We start from the raw sequence: 15,373 nt of genomic DNA on the forward strand, positions 1-15,373 counted from the left end.
AATAACTCCAGGGATAACATGAATACCTGCCTTCGATGCAGAGGAGCGAGGTAATACTAAACCTACAGTAGCCGCTGGAATGGGTCCTTTAAAGGTAGTATTATATACCAAAACTTCATGAGGTAAGATGGCAGTTTTACATTCCGCTGCAATAAGGTCAATTCCTGCACTACCTTGTGTAGCAGTAGTACTATGAGCAAAAGACCCTTGCACTCCCTTTGGACCGAGGTTAGGAGTTAACCCGGAGCAAAGTTTTTTGGGGGTGGCGGTGTGGAATTAATTGGATTAGAGCGACATTGATTGGCCCAATGATATCCTTTTTGACATCGAGGACATTTTCGAGAAGGTCGAGAAGGTCCTTTTGCAAAGTTGGCACCCCCTCCTGGGGCTCTACACTGAGCTCGAAAATGTCCTGGTTTCTTACAATTAAAACACGTCCCCTGTGGCTTATTACCTTTTTGTATAGCTCCTGCTAACAAATTCATAGAATAACCATGAGTCCCCACATCTGCACATGCGCTCAATAAATCTGCTAAAGTAATTCCTGGGCGATGAGCTACAGTCTGCAATGCCTTTTTGCAATCTGAATTTGCATTTTCTTGGGCTAATTTAATCAATAACTCTGTTTGCGCATCAAGATTATCAATTTGCCTAGTTACAGCTTCCTGCAATCGATTAACAAATTGAAGGTAAGATTCGGTTGCACCCTGTTTAATTGATGCAAAAGATTTTGTTGGTTTATTCCCTTCTGGTGTTCTTTTAAATGCTCGCAAGATACAAGTGCCTATGGCTTGAAAACAGGTATCGTTTTGTTGAATTTGCATATCAAGGGTTGAAAATGGTCCCGATCCATAAATTTGATCAGGCACCAAATTAGTCCCAGTGATAAGTTGTGCTGCTTGCTTATATTCATTATCCCACACTACATATTGCGCAGGAGTTAACAGCATACGGAAAAGGTCTTTCCAATCTTTTGGAGTCATTAAGTAACCGTTACTAATCCCTTCTATCATGCCTTGAACAAATGAACTTTTTAAACCTGATTCTACGATAGCTCTACGTAATTCTCTCAAAACTTGATAAGGTAGAGCAGTCCATTCTGCATGATGTGTTTCGTTCCCTGCCTCTATTGTTGTAGTTCTAGTAACTGGGTATAAATTAGGATTAGGTTCCGAATTATCCCATAGATCATCGTTCCAAATGAATTCACCATTTTTTCGTGCTTGCTGTATACCTAATTGAATTAAACTAGGTCGTTCTACGCTCTTTGGTGTTTTGGTAATAATAACGCTATCATTAGCGTTGTTGTTTTGGATATTTTCAATTGGTTTATTAGGGGTAGTAGTAGTAAAGTCAGGAGTTTTGTTTTGCTCTTCCCTTCCCATATCGGTGGCCAGCCGACAAGAAGGAGGAGAAGGTGTAGGTCCAAGAGTCGCGGGAGGTAAAAGAGACCAGGTCTTGCCTGGCAATTTGTTGGATATATTTTCGTTAGTAATGCCTGTCAATCCAGAAGAGAGAATTACTATAGTAGAATATATCTCTCTCCAAGTCAATAATATAGGAGTCGAAACTCTAGGCTCTAAACGAAACTGCTGCCCTATCTTTTCCCATGTTTGAGGATCGAATGATCCCTTCTCTGGATACCAGGGACATTGACAAACTATTTCCTCAATTAAACGCTCTATATCTTTAAGAGTTATTGGATTTCGGGAGGAACCATATCTTTGCGTTATAGTATATAGCTCCTGTGCATGTTGTTTATGTGATGATGTTAAATTTCCCCCCATACTTACAGTGTTCCGTAGAAGGAATGGCGCGCTGACTGTTCCAGTCGTAGTAAGTACGTCACGTTTTCACCGATCACGTCGGGGATCACCAGATGTTGCAAAATAACTCTCCTCTCGTGTGTCTGGGCAAAAAACTCTTTATTTGGGAGTCAATCCCCTTCTTATATACTCTATGAATATTCATGGATATTACATGTATTATCATTACTATTGGTTACATTTTGCTTACACAACCATGATCATGCATTGCTTACAAGAACAACTCTACATGAACAGCTCGTGAACCTGCTCAGGAATGTACAAACATCACCTGCTATTCTGCTACTTTCTCAGGAAAGAACAAAAACATCACATGCTAGATTCTCAGGAATATACAAAACATCATCTGCTGCCTGTATCCAAATACATTCTATCTACATTATTGGCTAAAGAATATTTAAACAAAACTTAGCTCAATACATTTAAATACTCTTTAGCCAATAAAGTCTGCACTTAGAGGTTTTTGGGCTGATGATGAGGAAGTCCAACCCCAGTTTGACTTTTTCAGCTGTCAAGGGTTTCTCGAGGCCTTTTACTCTTTAAGATAAGAATACTTGCTTGAAGTAATAGATTTTTTTGAGTACCTAATTAATCTTTGACTCTCAACCAACTGACCTAGGTAATTCACCCCACTATATAGACTGTGATGAAATTGCATTCACAGTACCACGTGTGGGCACATACTATTGGTATGCATCCACCTTTGGAGGAGCGGCCTGAGAACCAGGGAAACTGGATTCAGTTCTCGCTGCAACTCCACCTGACTGATCAGGTCACTTAACTCTCTCCATTGCTTAAGGGTATAACATAAAGTACGTATATATTATATACCAGTTCATATATTAGTACCTGTATATAATATATGAACTGCTTTGATTGTAATCACCATATAACCTAGGTCTTGTCCCCTTTTGGTCTAGGTCCTGTACTGGCCCAGGTCATAAGTACATAAGTAATGCCATACTGGGCAAAGACCAAAGGCCCATCAAGCCCAGCATCCTGTCCCCGAAAGCGGCCAATCCAGGTCAAGGGCACCTGGCAGCTTCCCAAACGTACAAACATTCTATACATGTTATTCCTGAAATTGTGGATTTTTCCCAAGTCCATTTAGTAGCGGTCTATGGACTTGGCCTTTAGGAAACCGTCACAGGGGAAAACACCATTTATTTTATTTCTCGCTCCGGTCACAGTGTGTTAGGGGATCACTCAGGGCACTCAAATCCCATATTGCCTACAGTCAAGCAGGGAGTGGGTAAAGAGTCTGGAATAGAGATCCAGGGTGTTGGGAGTACTTAGTTTCTCAAGGTGTCACTTCTGTCTGTCCAGAACACCCGTTCTCATGTTCTTGCCAATGATAATGAAGGAGTGGAACGCCGGTACTACCTGAATACTACTGAGCAACAGGACAACCTCATGTTTTGTGCCTACTGATGGACTTTTACTTATGCACTCTACCTCTGCTTTTGGCTGTTTGGCCACACCTTATTACTGCACTGGACATTTGTGCCTTATCCAGTTTTACTGTTTACTAACAAGACAAGTTTGCTGTTTACTAATGTACAGACAGAATGCAGGGCTATTAGATATATAGCTTGTAACAGTAGTTTGCAAGGCCTATACAAGACCAGCTTGCACGTAGCAACGCCATCTGAATAGGCGACCTTGGAGGGTGCTGACACCCCCCTGCATTCCTGAGCCGCACCTTATCTCCTGTGCTAGAAAGGAGCATTGTGTGTACAGAATAAGCTGCTAAGTTTCGTTTTTCTTGCCAGTATCATTTCAGTGTTATGACGTGTGTACGTACTGGGACTACAATTTTGTACTGTAAGAACTACAAATGTTTACTGCGCATGACAGTTGTGACGTGTAAGGGGCCAAATGCGCAGGCCCAGTAGGGAAGTATAAATGTAAGCGTCAGATGATTTATGACACACAGTGTCCCGAGGCTACTCGGTGCTGTTCACTTGCTAGCAATAAAGTTGCCTTATTTGGAACCAAAATTTGCCTTTCGTCTCCTGATTTCCCACCTGTTTCATTGGCGACCCAGATGGGACAGAAGTAGAAAGGGGAATCGGATTATATTCTTCCCCTCCCCCACTGCAGTCGGATCGGGTCATCGATTCCCACCCGAGGAGGTGGTGAGTGGCCACCGCTGATTTCAGCGTCCATCTCCCGGAGGAGGGCCGATCCACTCCGCCTGACTGTAGAGGGGGCTGTGTGGTTCCGACAAGGCACCTTTTTCCATTTCAGGGAGAAGCGCACGACGGCGCGGCCTGCGACCCCGGCGGACAGGCGAGTATACTCTACGTAGTGACCGGCCCAGTAAGGACCGAAGAAGAGGCGTGATCACCCTCTTTTAGCCAGTGACTAATACGGACTATTGGTATCCGACTAGGTCCCGAAACTCACTAGGCTCCGGCGACGAAACCGAGCGGCGAACGAACGGGGGGGTTTCTTGTGGCGTATGAAAGTGTGTGAGTGGGCTTGCAGTTCCAGGCCGGGCGACCGCGTCCTGGTCAGGCCGAGTGTTGACCCTTCTGTGTCTGGTGGAACGAGACCCCTTACTCCTCCACCTCCCCTTTCCCCCTTTGTCCGTCACCTGTCCTTTGGCACTCAGGTTAGGATGGGCGGGGGTGGGTCTTCACCGTTAGATTTAATGACGGAACACTTTAGCGAAGTGTTCGACCTAGATAAATGTAGCAGGGCCGGGATGATACAGAGATGTCAATTTATGTGGCCAGGGCTAGGAATTGCTGGATGGCCCCCGGAAGGGTCATTCGAGTATGAAAAAGTGGCGGCGGTCATGAATATTGTTATAATTGAGGGAAACCCAGGCTGTCCCGAGGACATTCCATACATAGAAGCGTGGTTGGATGTAGTCCGGGATCCGCCGGCTTGGGCCCAACGGAAGGTAGAAAAGGCCGCCCTTATGTTGGTAAAGCAGAGAAAAGGCCGGAAAACCAAGCTTAGAACCCTGCCGACCCATGCCTTCGCTCTCCAAAGCTCGGCAACCGCTGCCGTCCCGAAGGCCGCAGGGACCGCCCCCATACGGCCTACCGCCCCTAGCACTGAAGCCACTGAGACCACGCCCCCTGCTACCAGAGTCAAGGCAGGAACTACGCCCAGTACTACCAACACACTTTCTAGGAAAAAACCCCCAAAGAAAACCGCAGGGAAAGTTCAGGGTTCGGCCGAGAAGAAGCCTCCAAAAGCCCCGATACTTGCTACGGCGGAAGCATACGAAGACGACATTGCACCGCCGCCCTATGCTCCTATGTACCCTGACCTTACGGGCCTAGCAGAAGGCCCCGCTGACGCCGAGACTTCCGGGTCAGAGTCGGACACCGGGGAGACGTCCCGTCCAGCCTCACCTGAGTCACCTGGCCTCGCAACCACACGGAAGAGTAAACGGGTTGTGAAGAACATTACTCGGTTCCCCCAATCGAGTCCGCAACAGGCCCTTCCGTCCAGCCGAAAAGGGGGAACCTCCCACTTATTCCCAGTTCGACAGTCCACCACCTATACCCCTAACCCGGCGGAGGGGGGGGGGCCAGCCCATCGAATCAACAGTTTATAGCCACGTTCCCTTCTCAAGTGCCGATTTGTATAACTGGAAATTCCATGGGCCGTCCTACGACCAGAAACCCGAGCAGCTGATAGAGCTGGTGGAAGGCATTATATACAGTTATAATCCAACTTGGGCAGACCTTAGGCAGTTGAGCGCCCACATCCTGACCTCTGAAGAACGCCGCCTTTTACAACAAAATATGGAGCAAGCCATCCGGGATGCGAATCCGGCCCATGCCAATTTACAGAACCTACTAGAAACGGAGGCGCCCATCGCTGCCCCCACGTGGGATTACCGAACCGCCGAAGGCCAAACCTTTATCCGCCGATACCAGCAGGCGTACCTGGCCGCCTTAAAGAAGGGGAAGCAGAAGGTTACCAACATGGGAAAAATCCACAGTGTGGTCCAACAAAAGGACGAGAGTCCAGGGGACTTCCTTGAACGACTTATGGAAGCATTTAGGAGGCACAGCCCGATAAATCCCGAGGACCCTAAGAACCTCCCAACCGTGGTTATGAGTTTTGTTAGCCAGTCAGCACCGGATATACGAAGAAAGCTACAGAGAACAGAGGGGTTCGAAGGGATGAGCCTCAGCCAACTGAAAGCTATAGCTGATCGCGTGTTCGGATATCGCGACCAGGAGGAAAAGGTGGAGGCCCGGAAGGAATCGACCAGGCGGATGCGGGAGAAGGCAGATGTGTTGGCTACGGTGCTGGAAGAACGAATGAGGTCTAGACCAAAGGGGAGGGGCAGGAGAACAAGAGGAACGCGGTCCCCCATAGGGCGTAACCAGTGTGCAAATTGCCGACAAGAAGGACACTGGTGGGCTGATTGTCCAGAGGAGATACGGGACAACCCGAGAGAAGAGGAATCATGGGACCGGCAGAGAGAGGAGGAGACCGGCGACCGCACGGGGGCCCCTAGGCGAGGCCGTGGAAGGGGCCGAAGAGAGAGAGGACGGGATGACCGGAGGGAATGGCAGATGGCTGTGGACGCTACCCGAGACGGCACAGCATGAAGAAACCGGGAGGGCAGAGTCCCCACTGACCCTCTGGTGGAAATTCGGGTGGGGACAGAATCTATGAGGGCCTTACTAGACACAGGGGCCCAGCGATCTGTTATCACCACTGCCATAGCCCCAGCCACGAAAGAAACTATACCAATTGTGGGAGCCTCCGGGAAATCCCTTGCGGCCCCCCTCCTCAAAGAGCGCCAAGTCCAGATCGGAGGGACGATGGTGTCCCATCAGTTCATACACATCCCTGGATGCCCGGTCCCCTTGATTGGTCGAGACCTACTCTGTAAGCTCCAGGCCACCCTGAAGTTCAAGACTACGGGTGAAGTGGAAGCTCGCTTTGAAGATCGGCCAGTAACACTTATCTGTCCAGTAAGAGAAGAATGGAGACTACACGCTCCCCCAACTGTGGGACCCGGCGACTGCCGTTACGACCAGAACACCCCTTTCGCCCAGCAGAGGCGGGCCATAATGGATGAAGTGCCTGATGTATGGGCGGAATTGAACCCCGGCGGACTGGCCGTAAACGCCATCCCCATCTGGATTGAGCTCAAACCAAATGCTCAAGTTGTCAACCAAGGACAATACCACATCCCCTATGCAGCCCGGCATAGTATGCATACACATCTACAGAAACTCCTTCAACAGGGAGTCCTTAAACCAATCAGATCCGCATGGAATACCCCATTGTTGCCCGTTAAGAAACCAGGAACATCCGAGTACAGACCCGTCCAGGACCTGAGGAAAGTCAACAACCAGGTAGCCGACATAGTTGCCCTCGTACCAAATCCATACTCCATCCTAGCCCAAGTGCCATCTCAGACCAAGTGGTACAGTGTCATTGATTTGAAGGACGCCTTCTTTTCCATCCCTCTTGCTGTCGACAGCCAAAAGTTGTTTGCCTTCACGTGGGAAGACTTGCAGACGGGCACCAAGCAGCAATACACATGGACCCGTCTTCCCCAGGGGTTCAAGAACTCGCCTACCCTCTTCGGCGACCAACTTGCCCAGGACCTGAAAACGTACCAAGACGAGTACGGGCCGGTCGTCCAATACGTGGATGACCTGTTGGTGGCCCGTGAGACGTACACGGACTGTACACCCCCCAAGAAACGGAATGGGCCCAACAGGAGGGTCTACAGTCACGCAATGGCTGGTGGATACTACAGGATGGGCGCATATGGATACCCGAAGCCTTGGCCTGGACGGTGGCCAAGGAGGCTCACGACCGCACCCACCTGGGAAGGGACGCCCTGGGGCGCTTACTTGAGAAGACCTACTACATCAACAAACTATCCCTGTGGACCAAAAACGCTTCCAGCCGATGCGCGACTTGTGCCCGGAACAACCCTCGAACGGGGCCCGGCCCTATGCCAGGACATATTCTCCGAGGCACCAGCCCTTTTCACGTGTGCCAGATTGACTTCACACACATGCCCCCGGCGCGCGGCTACAAAGCTATCCTCGTCGCCGTGTGTACCTACACCGGATGGATTGAAGCCCAGCCTACTAGAACGGAAATGGCTAAAGAAGTTACCTCCCTACTGCTTCATCAAATCCTACCCAGATACGGCCTCCCCAAGCAAATAAACTCTGACAACGGTCCCGCCTTCGCTAGCGAAGTAACACAACAGCTCAGTACCAGACTGGGCCTCGATTGGAAGTTGCATTGTGCCTGGAGACCCCAAAGCAGTGGAGTAGTGGAGAGGGCTAACCGATCCCTGAAGAACCAGCTAGCCAAGCTATGCCAAGAAGCAAAAGCCAAATGGCCCGACCTGCTTCCACTGGCCTTGCTGCATCTTAGGTGTACCCCCAAGGCTACCGGCCTTACTCCCTACGAGATGATGTATGCTAGGCCACCACCACTACCCTCCTTTCCCGACTCCTTGCAGATACAGGGTGAGAGTTCCTTAGTGAAACAGATGAGAGCCTTACACCAGGTAGTGCAAGACATCCAGCAGTACACTGAAAGAGTAGCTCCCTTGGTCCTCACCAATCCTACGCACAGGTTCAGGGTGGGAGACGAGGTCTGGGTAAAAGAGTGGGATGAATCTGACTGCCTAAAGCCAAAATGGAAGGGGCCCTCCCTTGTTCTCCTAACGACCTCCACCGCTGTTAAAATTGCAGGAAGCCCAGTGTGGATACATTGGACCCGATTGAAGCCTGCTGCTCCCACTAGCAGCACCCTGAAGCGTTGGACTGCGCACCAACATCCTGACGCTCCATTACGGCTGACTCTAAGAAAGACGTAAACCACCAGATTCATGTCTGCCCAGCAACAGGAACTCAGTTTCTGGACCCACTGCGTTTTTGGCTCTCTCTTTATCGCAGCCATAATCGTGGGCCTTATCATCTTCTTGCTGCAAAGGCTCGGATACCTTCCACCGCATATATGATGCTGAGCCTACTACTCCTCCTTTGCTCAGTCCCGAGCTATTACCCCTTGAGCCAGAACTGTACTGAATGTTTGCGCCTCGTGCGCCACCGTATAGAGGGAGGATATCACCTAGTCACTACCCTCATTCACCAGACGCAGCCCCCGGAAGGCGATTGCCAGTTTCTCCCGACTTGTGCCCTCATCACTCCGAATGGCCTCCAACAGTTCCACAGATGCCTCCAAGGAAATCTCACTATCTGCCACAGCCCTACCAAACCAAGATACTACAATGTCACCCTCAGCGTAGGACTCCCTGCGTATGTGGCCGGACCTCCGGGAGTCGAGGGAGATGGCATTCTGTATTACATTAATTCCACTCGTATCCTTGTCGGTGGCATCCAAACTGTAGCAACCCTCACCTTCGACGTCTGTGCCGCCATGGACAAGCACCCTTGGTCTCGCAAGTGTGGTAGCCAGAGTTGGCGCGAGGCATACGTTAAGGACCACAAGTATGTCTGCCCCTTCAGTCCAGACATGAGATGCTGCTCCCCGTGGGTGTGGCTCCCATGCGCCGGCGACACTCGAGCCTCGGGCTGGGACCGAGTCTGTGCTTATACGGGGGGAGGATATGCCGGATGCGCCGGCCTGGGCGAATTTCGTCGAGGTTCTGGTAACTATGTGTCCCTAGACTGGCCCATCCGAGGACACGACATGCCCTGGAGAGGAACGTGGGGCCTCGGCATTGACGGCGGAGGAATGGATCCGTTGACATATATTACCATATATCAGAATCTCGAAACGAAGCCTCCTACGCACTACCAGACTACTGTTGTCGGCTACCAAGACGTATTTGATGAAATTGCTCGTGCTGAGCAGACCGAGACTAAATTCCCCATTTCCCCAGAAGCCCGAAATATGTTCCTCAATTTGGCTGAAAACATCGCCCTCTCCCTCGGAATTGCCAACTGTTTCGTCTGTGGAGGCACTGACATGGGTGAACAATGGCCCTGGGAAGCGAGAGAGATCCGACAACACACATGGGATGCACTCAACACCACTAACATTACCTTTCCCCAACGGCCGAAGCCGTACGAATGGGCCCTGAGAACAAATATCATAGGTACCCTCTGCGCTAGTCGAGCGCCATCGAAGCGTTACTCTGTACCAGTGGGAGACTCTGCTTGTACGGGGGTTCTTCAGTATAATGGCAGCCGGACGACCTGGTGGCAAACGGACAACCTGCCCGCCCCGGAGCCTATCTGGACAGAACCCACCTTGAACATGACATGGACATACGGAGGGAACGCTTCCCTCAAGTGGGTAGCCCCGGCGGGCTACTACTATATCTGCGGACGCAGGGCCTATGAACAACTCCCGACCCGCTGGTACGGTACCTGCCTCTTGGGCACGGTCCGACCTAGTTTTTTCCTTCTGCCCATACAAGTCGGCGAAACTTTGGGTATCCCCCTATACGTGGAAAAGGGGCCTGATAACCCTACCCGACGAAAACGGTCTTTCCCAATCATCAAGCCCAAAGTCCAGATTGGAGACTGGAAGGACAACGAGTGGCCGCCTGAACGTATCATTCACTACTATGGACCGGCCACATGGGCTGAAGATGGTACATACGGGTACCGCACCCCTATCTACATGCTGAATCGCATTATTCGCCTACAGGCCGTACTCGAAATCCTCACTAACGATTCTGCCCTGGCCCTCAATATCCTAGCTCGACAGAACACTAAGCTCATTACCGCCGTCTACCAAAATCGCTTGGCTCTTGACTACCTCTTAGCCCAGGAGGGCGGGGTGTGTGGCAAGTTTAACCTCAGTAATTGCTGCTTACAGATTGATGACCAGAGCCATGTCATCAGAGAGATAACTGACCGGATGGTCAAACTAGCCCACGTCCCCGTCCAGACCTGGAACAGTGCGTGGGATTGGACTTCCTCCCTCACCAGCTGGCTCCCAACCTCCGGGAGCCTGCAAGGCCTCCTCGTCATGGGTGGCCTGTTCTTGCTGTCTTGCCTAATAATACCTTTGTCTCTTCCCTTAGTTTTCAGGTGTCTCCGCTCCACCATGGAAAGCATCGCTGACCGCCGTGCTGCTGCCCAACTTATGGCTCTCCAGATGTACTCCCCCATTCCCCAGTCTGATGAAGCTGACGATGAAGCACCTTGTGGCTGATGTGCACTTTGAACCCCCTGAGTCACTAAAGGGGCCATCACCCTTGTGCCAGCAAAAGACCGGCTACAAAGGGGGGGGGATTCCACTAGGGGCCCTCCGTCTCAACCCCGGCGAAGCAACCACCGGCTGCGCAAGGGCTTAGGGCTCGCTTGCTGCCTCCCTCGCTAACTATCCTTGTCCTTTCTTTCCTTTTCAGGGTTTATGGAGGTGATACTCTCCACCAGAATGGATGTTCAAGTATCAAAAGGGGGGAATGAAGGAGTGGAACGCCGGTACTACCTGAATACTACTGAGCAACAGGACAACCTCATGTTTTGTGCCTACTGATGGACTTTTACTTATGCACTCTACCTCTGCTTTTGGCTGTTTGGCCACACCTTATTACTGCACTGGACATTTGTGCCTTATCCAGTTTTACTGTTTACTAACAAGACAAGTTTGCTGTTTACTAATGTACAGACAGAATGCAGGGCTATTAGATATATAGCTTGTAACAGTAGTTTGCAAGGCCTATACAAGACCAGCTTGCACGTAGCAACGCCATCTGAATAGGCGACCTTGGAGGGTGCTGACACCCCCCTGCATTCCTGAGCCGCACCTTATCTCCTGTGCTAGAAAGGAGCATTGTGTGTACAGAATAAGCTGCTAAGTTTCGTTTTTCTTGCCAGTATCATTTCAGTGTTATGACGTGTGTACGTACTGGGACTACAATTTTGTACTGTAAGAACTACAAATGTTTACTGCGCATGACAGTTGTGACGTGTAAGGGGCCAAATGCGCAGGCCCAGTAGGGAAGTATAAATGTAAGCGTCAGATGATTTATGACACACAGTGTCCCGAGGCTACTCGGTGCTGTTCACTTGCTAGCAATAAAGTTGCCTTATTTGGAACCAAAATTTGCCTTTCGTCTCCTGATTTCCCACCTGTTTCAATAACGCTGCACTCTGGAAGTTTTATATAATGCAACACAACTTTAACTGCTGCAACTGGCAAATAAACATGTCAACCCTTCTCATATTTACAGTCCCATTCAAGACAATTAGCAGTGCTCTTGGTTCTTTCCCCACTTATCAGACAGGATGGCTGCTGTGCATATTTACACCACCTCCTGTCCCTTTACCCATCCTTTTGTGTCAGCAATAAATCCAAACTGCTTTATTACTCCTGACTCCAATCCGCTACATTACAACTTATCATTTCTATAGCATTCAGGCACAGATGCTTCAGGCTGTCCTTCAAGCAGTGCACCTCACATGGCTGTACTCCAACCTTGGACAGGCTTCCCCTGTCCTGGTCCTGCTTCCAGGCTGGACTCCCCTTATCCACCTGAAGCTCTTATACTCTCTCTAGTTGCTACTTATAGGGGGTCCTGATGGGGATACAGGCAACCAAAGACCTCTTGTACCTCACCACAACTCCTTTTATTAAACCCAAACTCCACCCCTGCTGTCACTACGGGATACACTTTCTTTCTGTAACTTATTTCAAAATCACTCCCCCTCAGGCTGGGCTTCCTCCCACCTAGTGACCTCCCTCCCGCAGGGCCTCTACCACACATACACGTAGTAATACCCATTCTATAGGGTATTACTTTATTGGATTTATATCACACACATGTCTGAGTCAAGGACTCAGTTCTATGTGGCTTGCATTAAATTAATCAGATATACAAATACTGGTTGGGTTGGTTTGCATAACTTGAGCAGATATACATGTTCAGGTTAGAGGTGCAAGAGGGAGAAAAGAGATAAATGGACAATTTAACATGTCTAGGGTGGGGTGGGATTGTGTAGTTTGTCATGGTGTCTGTCACTTGATGTTAGGTCACATCAATCAGCAGGAATTTCTTTTTACAAAAATGTTTGTATTTTTTTCAAAAGCTTTTATAGGTGATGTGTGTCCTTGGGCAGTGCATTCCACCATCTGGCCATGTTGAATGGGAAGTTTGTGGTTTGGGCCATTCTTTAGACTACCCCTTTACAGCTGGGAAGGTGTACGATGAGGTATTCTTTCAGCTTCTCCTTGAGGATTGGTTGCAGTAGTTCTACTAGTGACATCATGTAGCTTGGTGCAATGCGATATACAATCTGGTAGATGAAAGTGCAAATTTCGAAAATTACTCTTGCCCTTAGTGGTAGCCAGTGTGTATATATATATTGCAGCAGTGGTGTTGCGTGATTGTATTTGATGCGCTGCAGATGAGGTGTGCAGAGTTTTTTTTGAGGATTTATTCTCTGCAACCCGCATAGACCGCATTGCAGTAGTCTTACTGGGACAGAAGTAGGCTTTACCTACTACTACTACTACTATTTAGCATTTCTATAGCGCTACAAGGCATACGCAGCGCTGCACAAACATATTTGCCCTAAGAAAAAAGAAGACACAAAATATCACCCTGCCCCGTCTCACAGCTGGGGAGCAAGACAGGTCAGCAGCCGTGCTGGGCAGGAAAGCCCCGATAGGCCACTAGAGCACCAGGGCACAATAATAAGGTAAAGGAGGGGAGGTTAGGAAATATTTGCCCTAAGAAAAAAAAAAAAGAGGACAAAATATCACCCCACCCCGTGTCAGACCCCCTGCTCCAGCCCCTGTCACTTTGACCCACCCCAAGAAAGCCACATTCTATCTCCCCCAAATATCTCCTCCCCAATTTTCCAGCCTCCTTCCACCCACATGACTCCTTTTACTACCCCTCCCATACCTTATTATTGTGCTCTGGTGGTGTAGTTGCCTTTTTCAGGGCAGGAAAGAGCCACTTCAGAACGTCTGCTGAGAGTTCAAGCAGTGACCTTGCAAGACTTCCGCCCCGAAGAGGCCACTAGACCACTAGGGCATGATAATAAGGTAAAGGAGGGGAGGATAGGACACCCTGAGGCCCGCCTGCTCATCAGTGTGCCTGTTCGTTCGCAAACCTGGACAAACAGACAGTCTGGCAAAACCCGCCCAGATGCCCTGTGGTGTCCTCAAAAAGAGGACATGTCCGGGTAATCCTAGACAGAACAAAGCTTTCGATTAGAATGGAGAAGGTGGATCTTGAAAAATATGCTCTTAGTCGTCGTTTCCATAGAGATCTGAATACTTTTGAGGTTAAGGCTGATACCTGTTGTTCTAGTGTTAGATGTTGGTCGATCAGTATTCCTAGTACTTTGATGTTAGTCTCCAGGGTGTATTCCGTTTGGTCGATATGGATTTTGTTGCTTAGTATTGATTTGGAAGGGCAGGTTATCACCATGAACTTCATTTTTTCTCTGATTTTCAGTTTGAAAGTCATGGTCCAGGTTTCCATCAGGTCAAGAGCCCATTTAATTTCTCTTAATGCAGCCATGATGTCATCAGCAAAGGGGGTGCATATGGTTACATTATCTGCTTAGATGTACGTTTTAAAGCCGGTTGCTTCTAGTTTGTAGCCCAAGGGGGTCATTAGAATGTTGAATAATGATGGAGAGATGAGAGAACCTTGAAGCAATCCACTGTCTGGAGTGCATTCCGCTGATAGGAAGCCTGGCATCTTCACTTCGTGGGATCTGCAGCTCAAGAATCCCTCAAACCTGGATAGAACCTTGTACTCTATTCCTATGCTGTCTGGCATGTTTAATAACAGCCCATGGTTTACCAAGTCAAATGCCGATGACATGTCGAATTGGAGGAACATGACTCCCCAACCATGCTGATCTCTTTTCTCAGTTCTTACATCAGAGATGTTAGAACGGTTTCTGTTCTGTGGCTTGGGCGGAAGCCCGATTGAGAGCTGTTCAGTATGGAAAAATGTGTCATATGTTCTATGAGTTCTTGTGTGGCTATGCCTTCCATTACCTTGGTTTGTAGGGGGATGGAAGCCACAGGTCTGTAGTTGGAAACCACATTGTGCATGATCTTGCTATTTTTAGGGATGGGGGTTAGGATGATGCCTCCTTTCTCCTTTAGGAATTGGCCATGGTGAAAGATGGATGTGATGTGTCTCATAACACAGTGTATGAATGTATCCGGGGCGTTCATTAGCAGGTATCTAACAGGCATTGTGATTTGTTGTATCTGTTCACACGATTTTTAACCATGTCGGTGAAGGGAGGTGTAAAAGTTGTCCATGTTCTGTATCCTCCGTGCTTTTTCTCATGTCTAGGTACTCTCCTGTCGATCATAGGGGTGGGTAGGCCTCTTTCTATGGTGGAGATTTTCTGTTCAAAGTAATTGGCCAGCTCTTAGGCCGAGGGATGTTGTCTGTTGTCCGCTGTCAGATCCTGTATTTTCAGCAGGTCATTTACCAGTCCAATTAGTTTTTTTTTAAGTTTGGTTGATGACCTCCTACCTTGTCTTCATAATACTTAGCTTTGGCTTTCCATAAGAACATAAGAATAGCCATACTGGGTCAGACTAATGGTCCATCTAGCCCAGTATTACAG

The sequence above is a fragment of the Microcaecilia unicolor genome, chromosome 1 (assembly GCF_901765095.1).
Source record: "Microcaecilia unicolor chromosome 1, aMicUni1.1, whole genome shotgun sequence".
NCBI classification, from domain to species: Eukaryota; Metazoa; Chordata; class Amphibia; order Gymnophiona; family Siphonopidae; genus Microcaecilia; species Microcaecilia unicolor.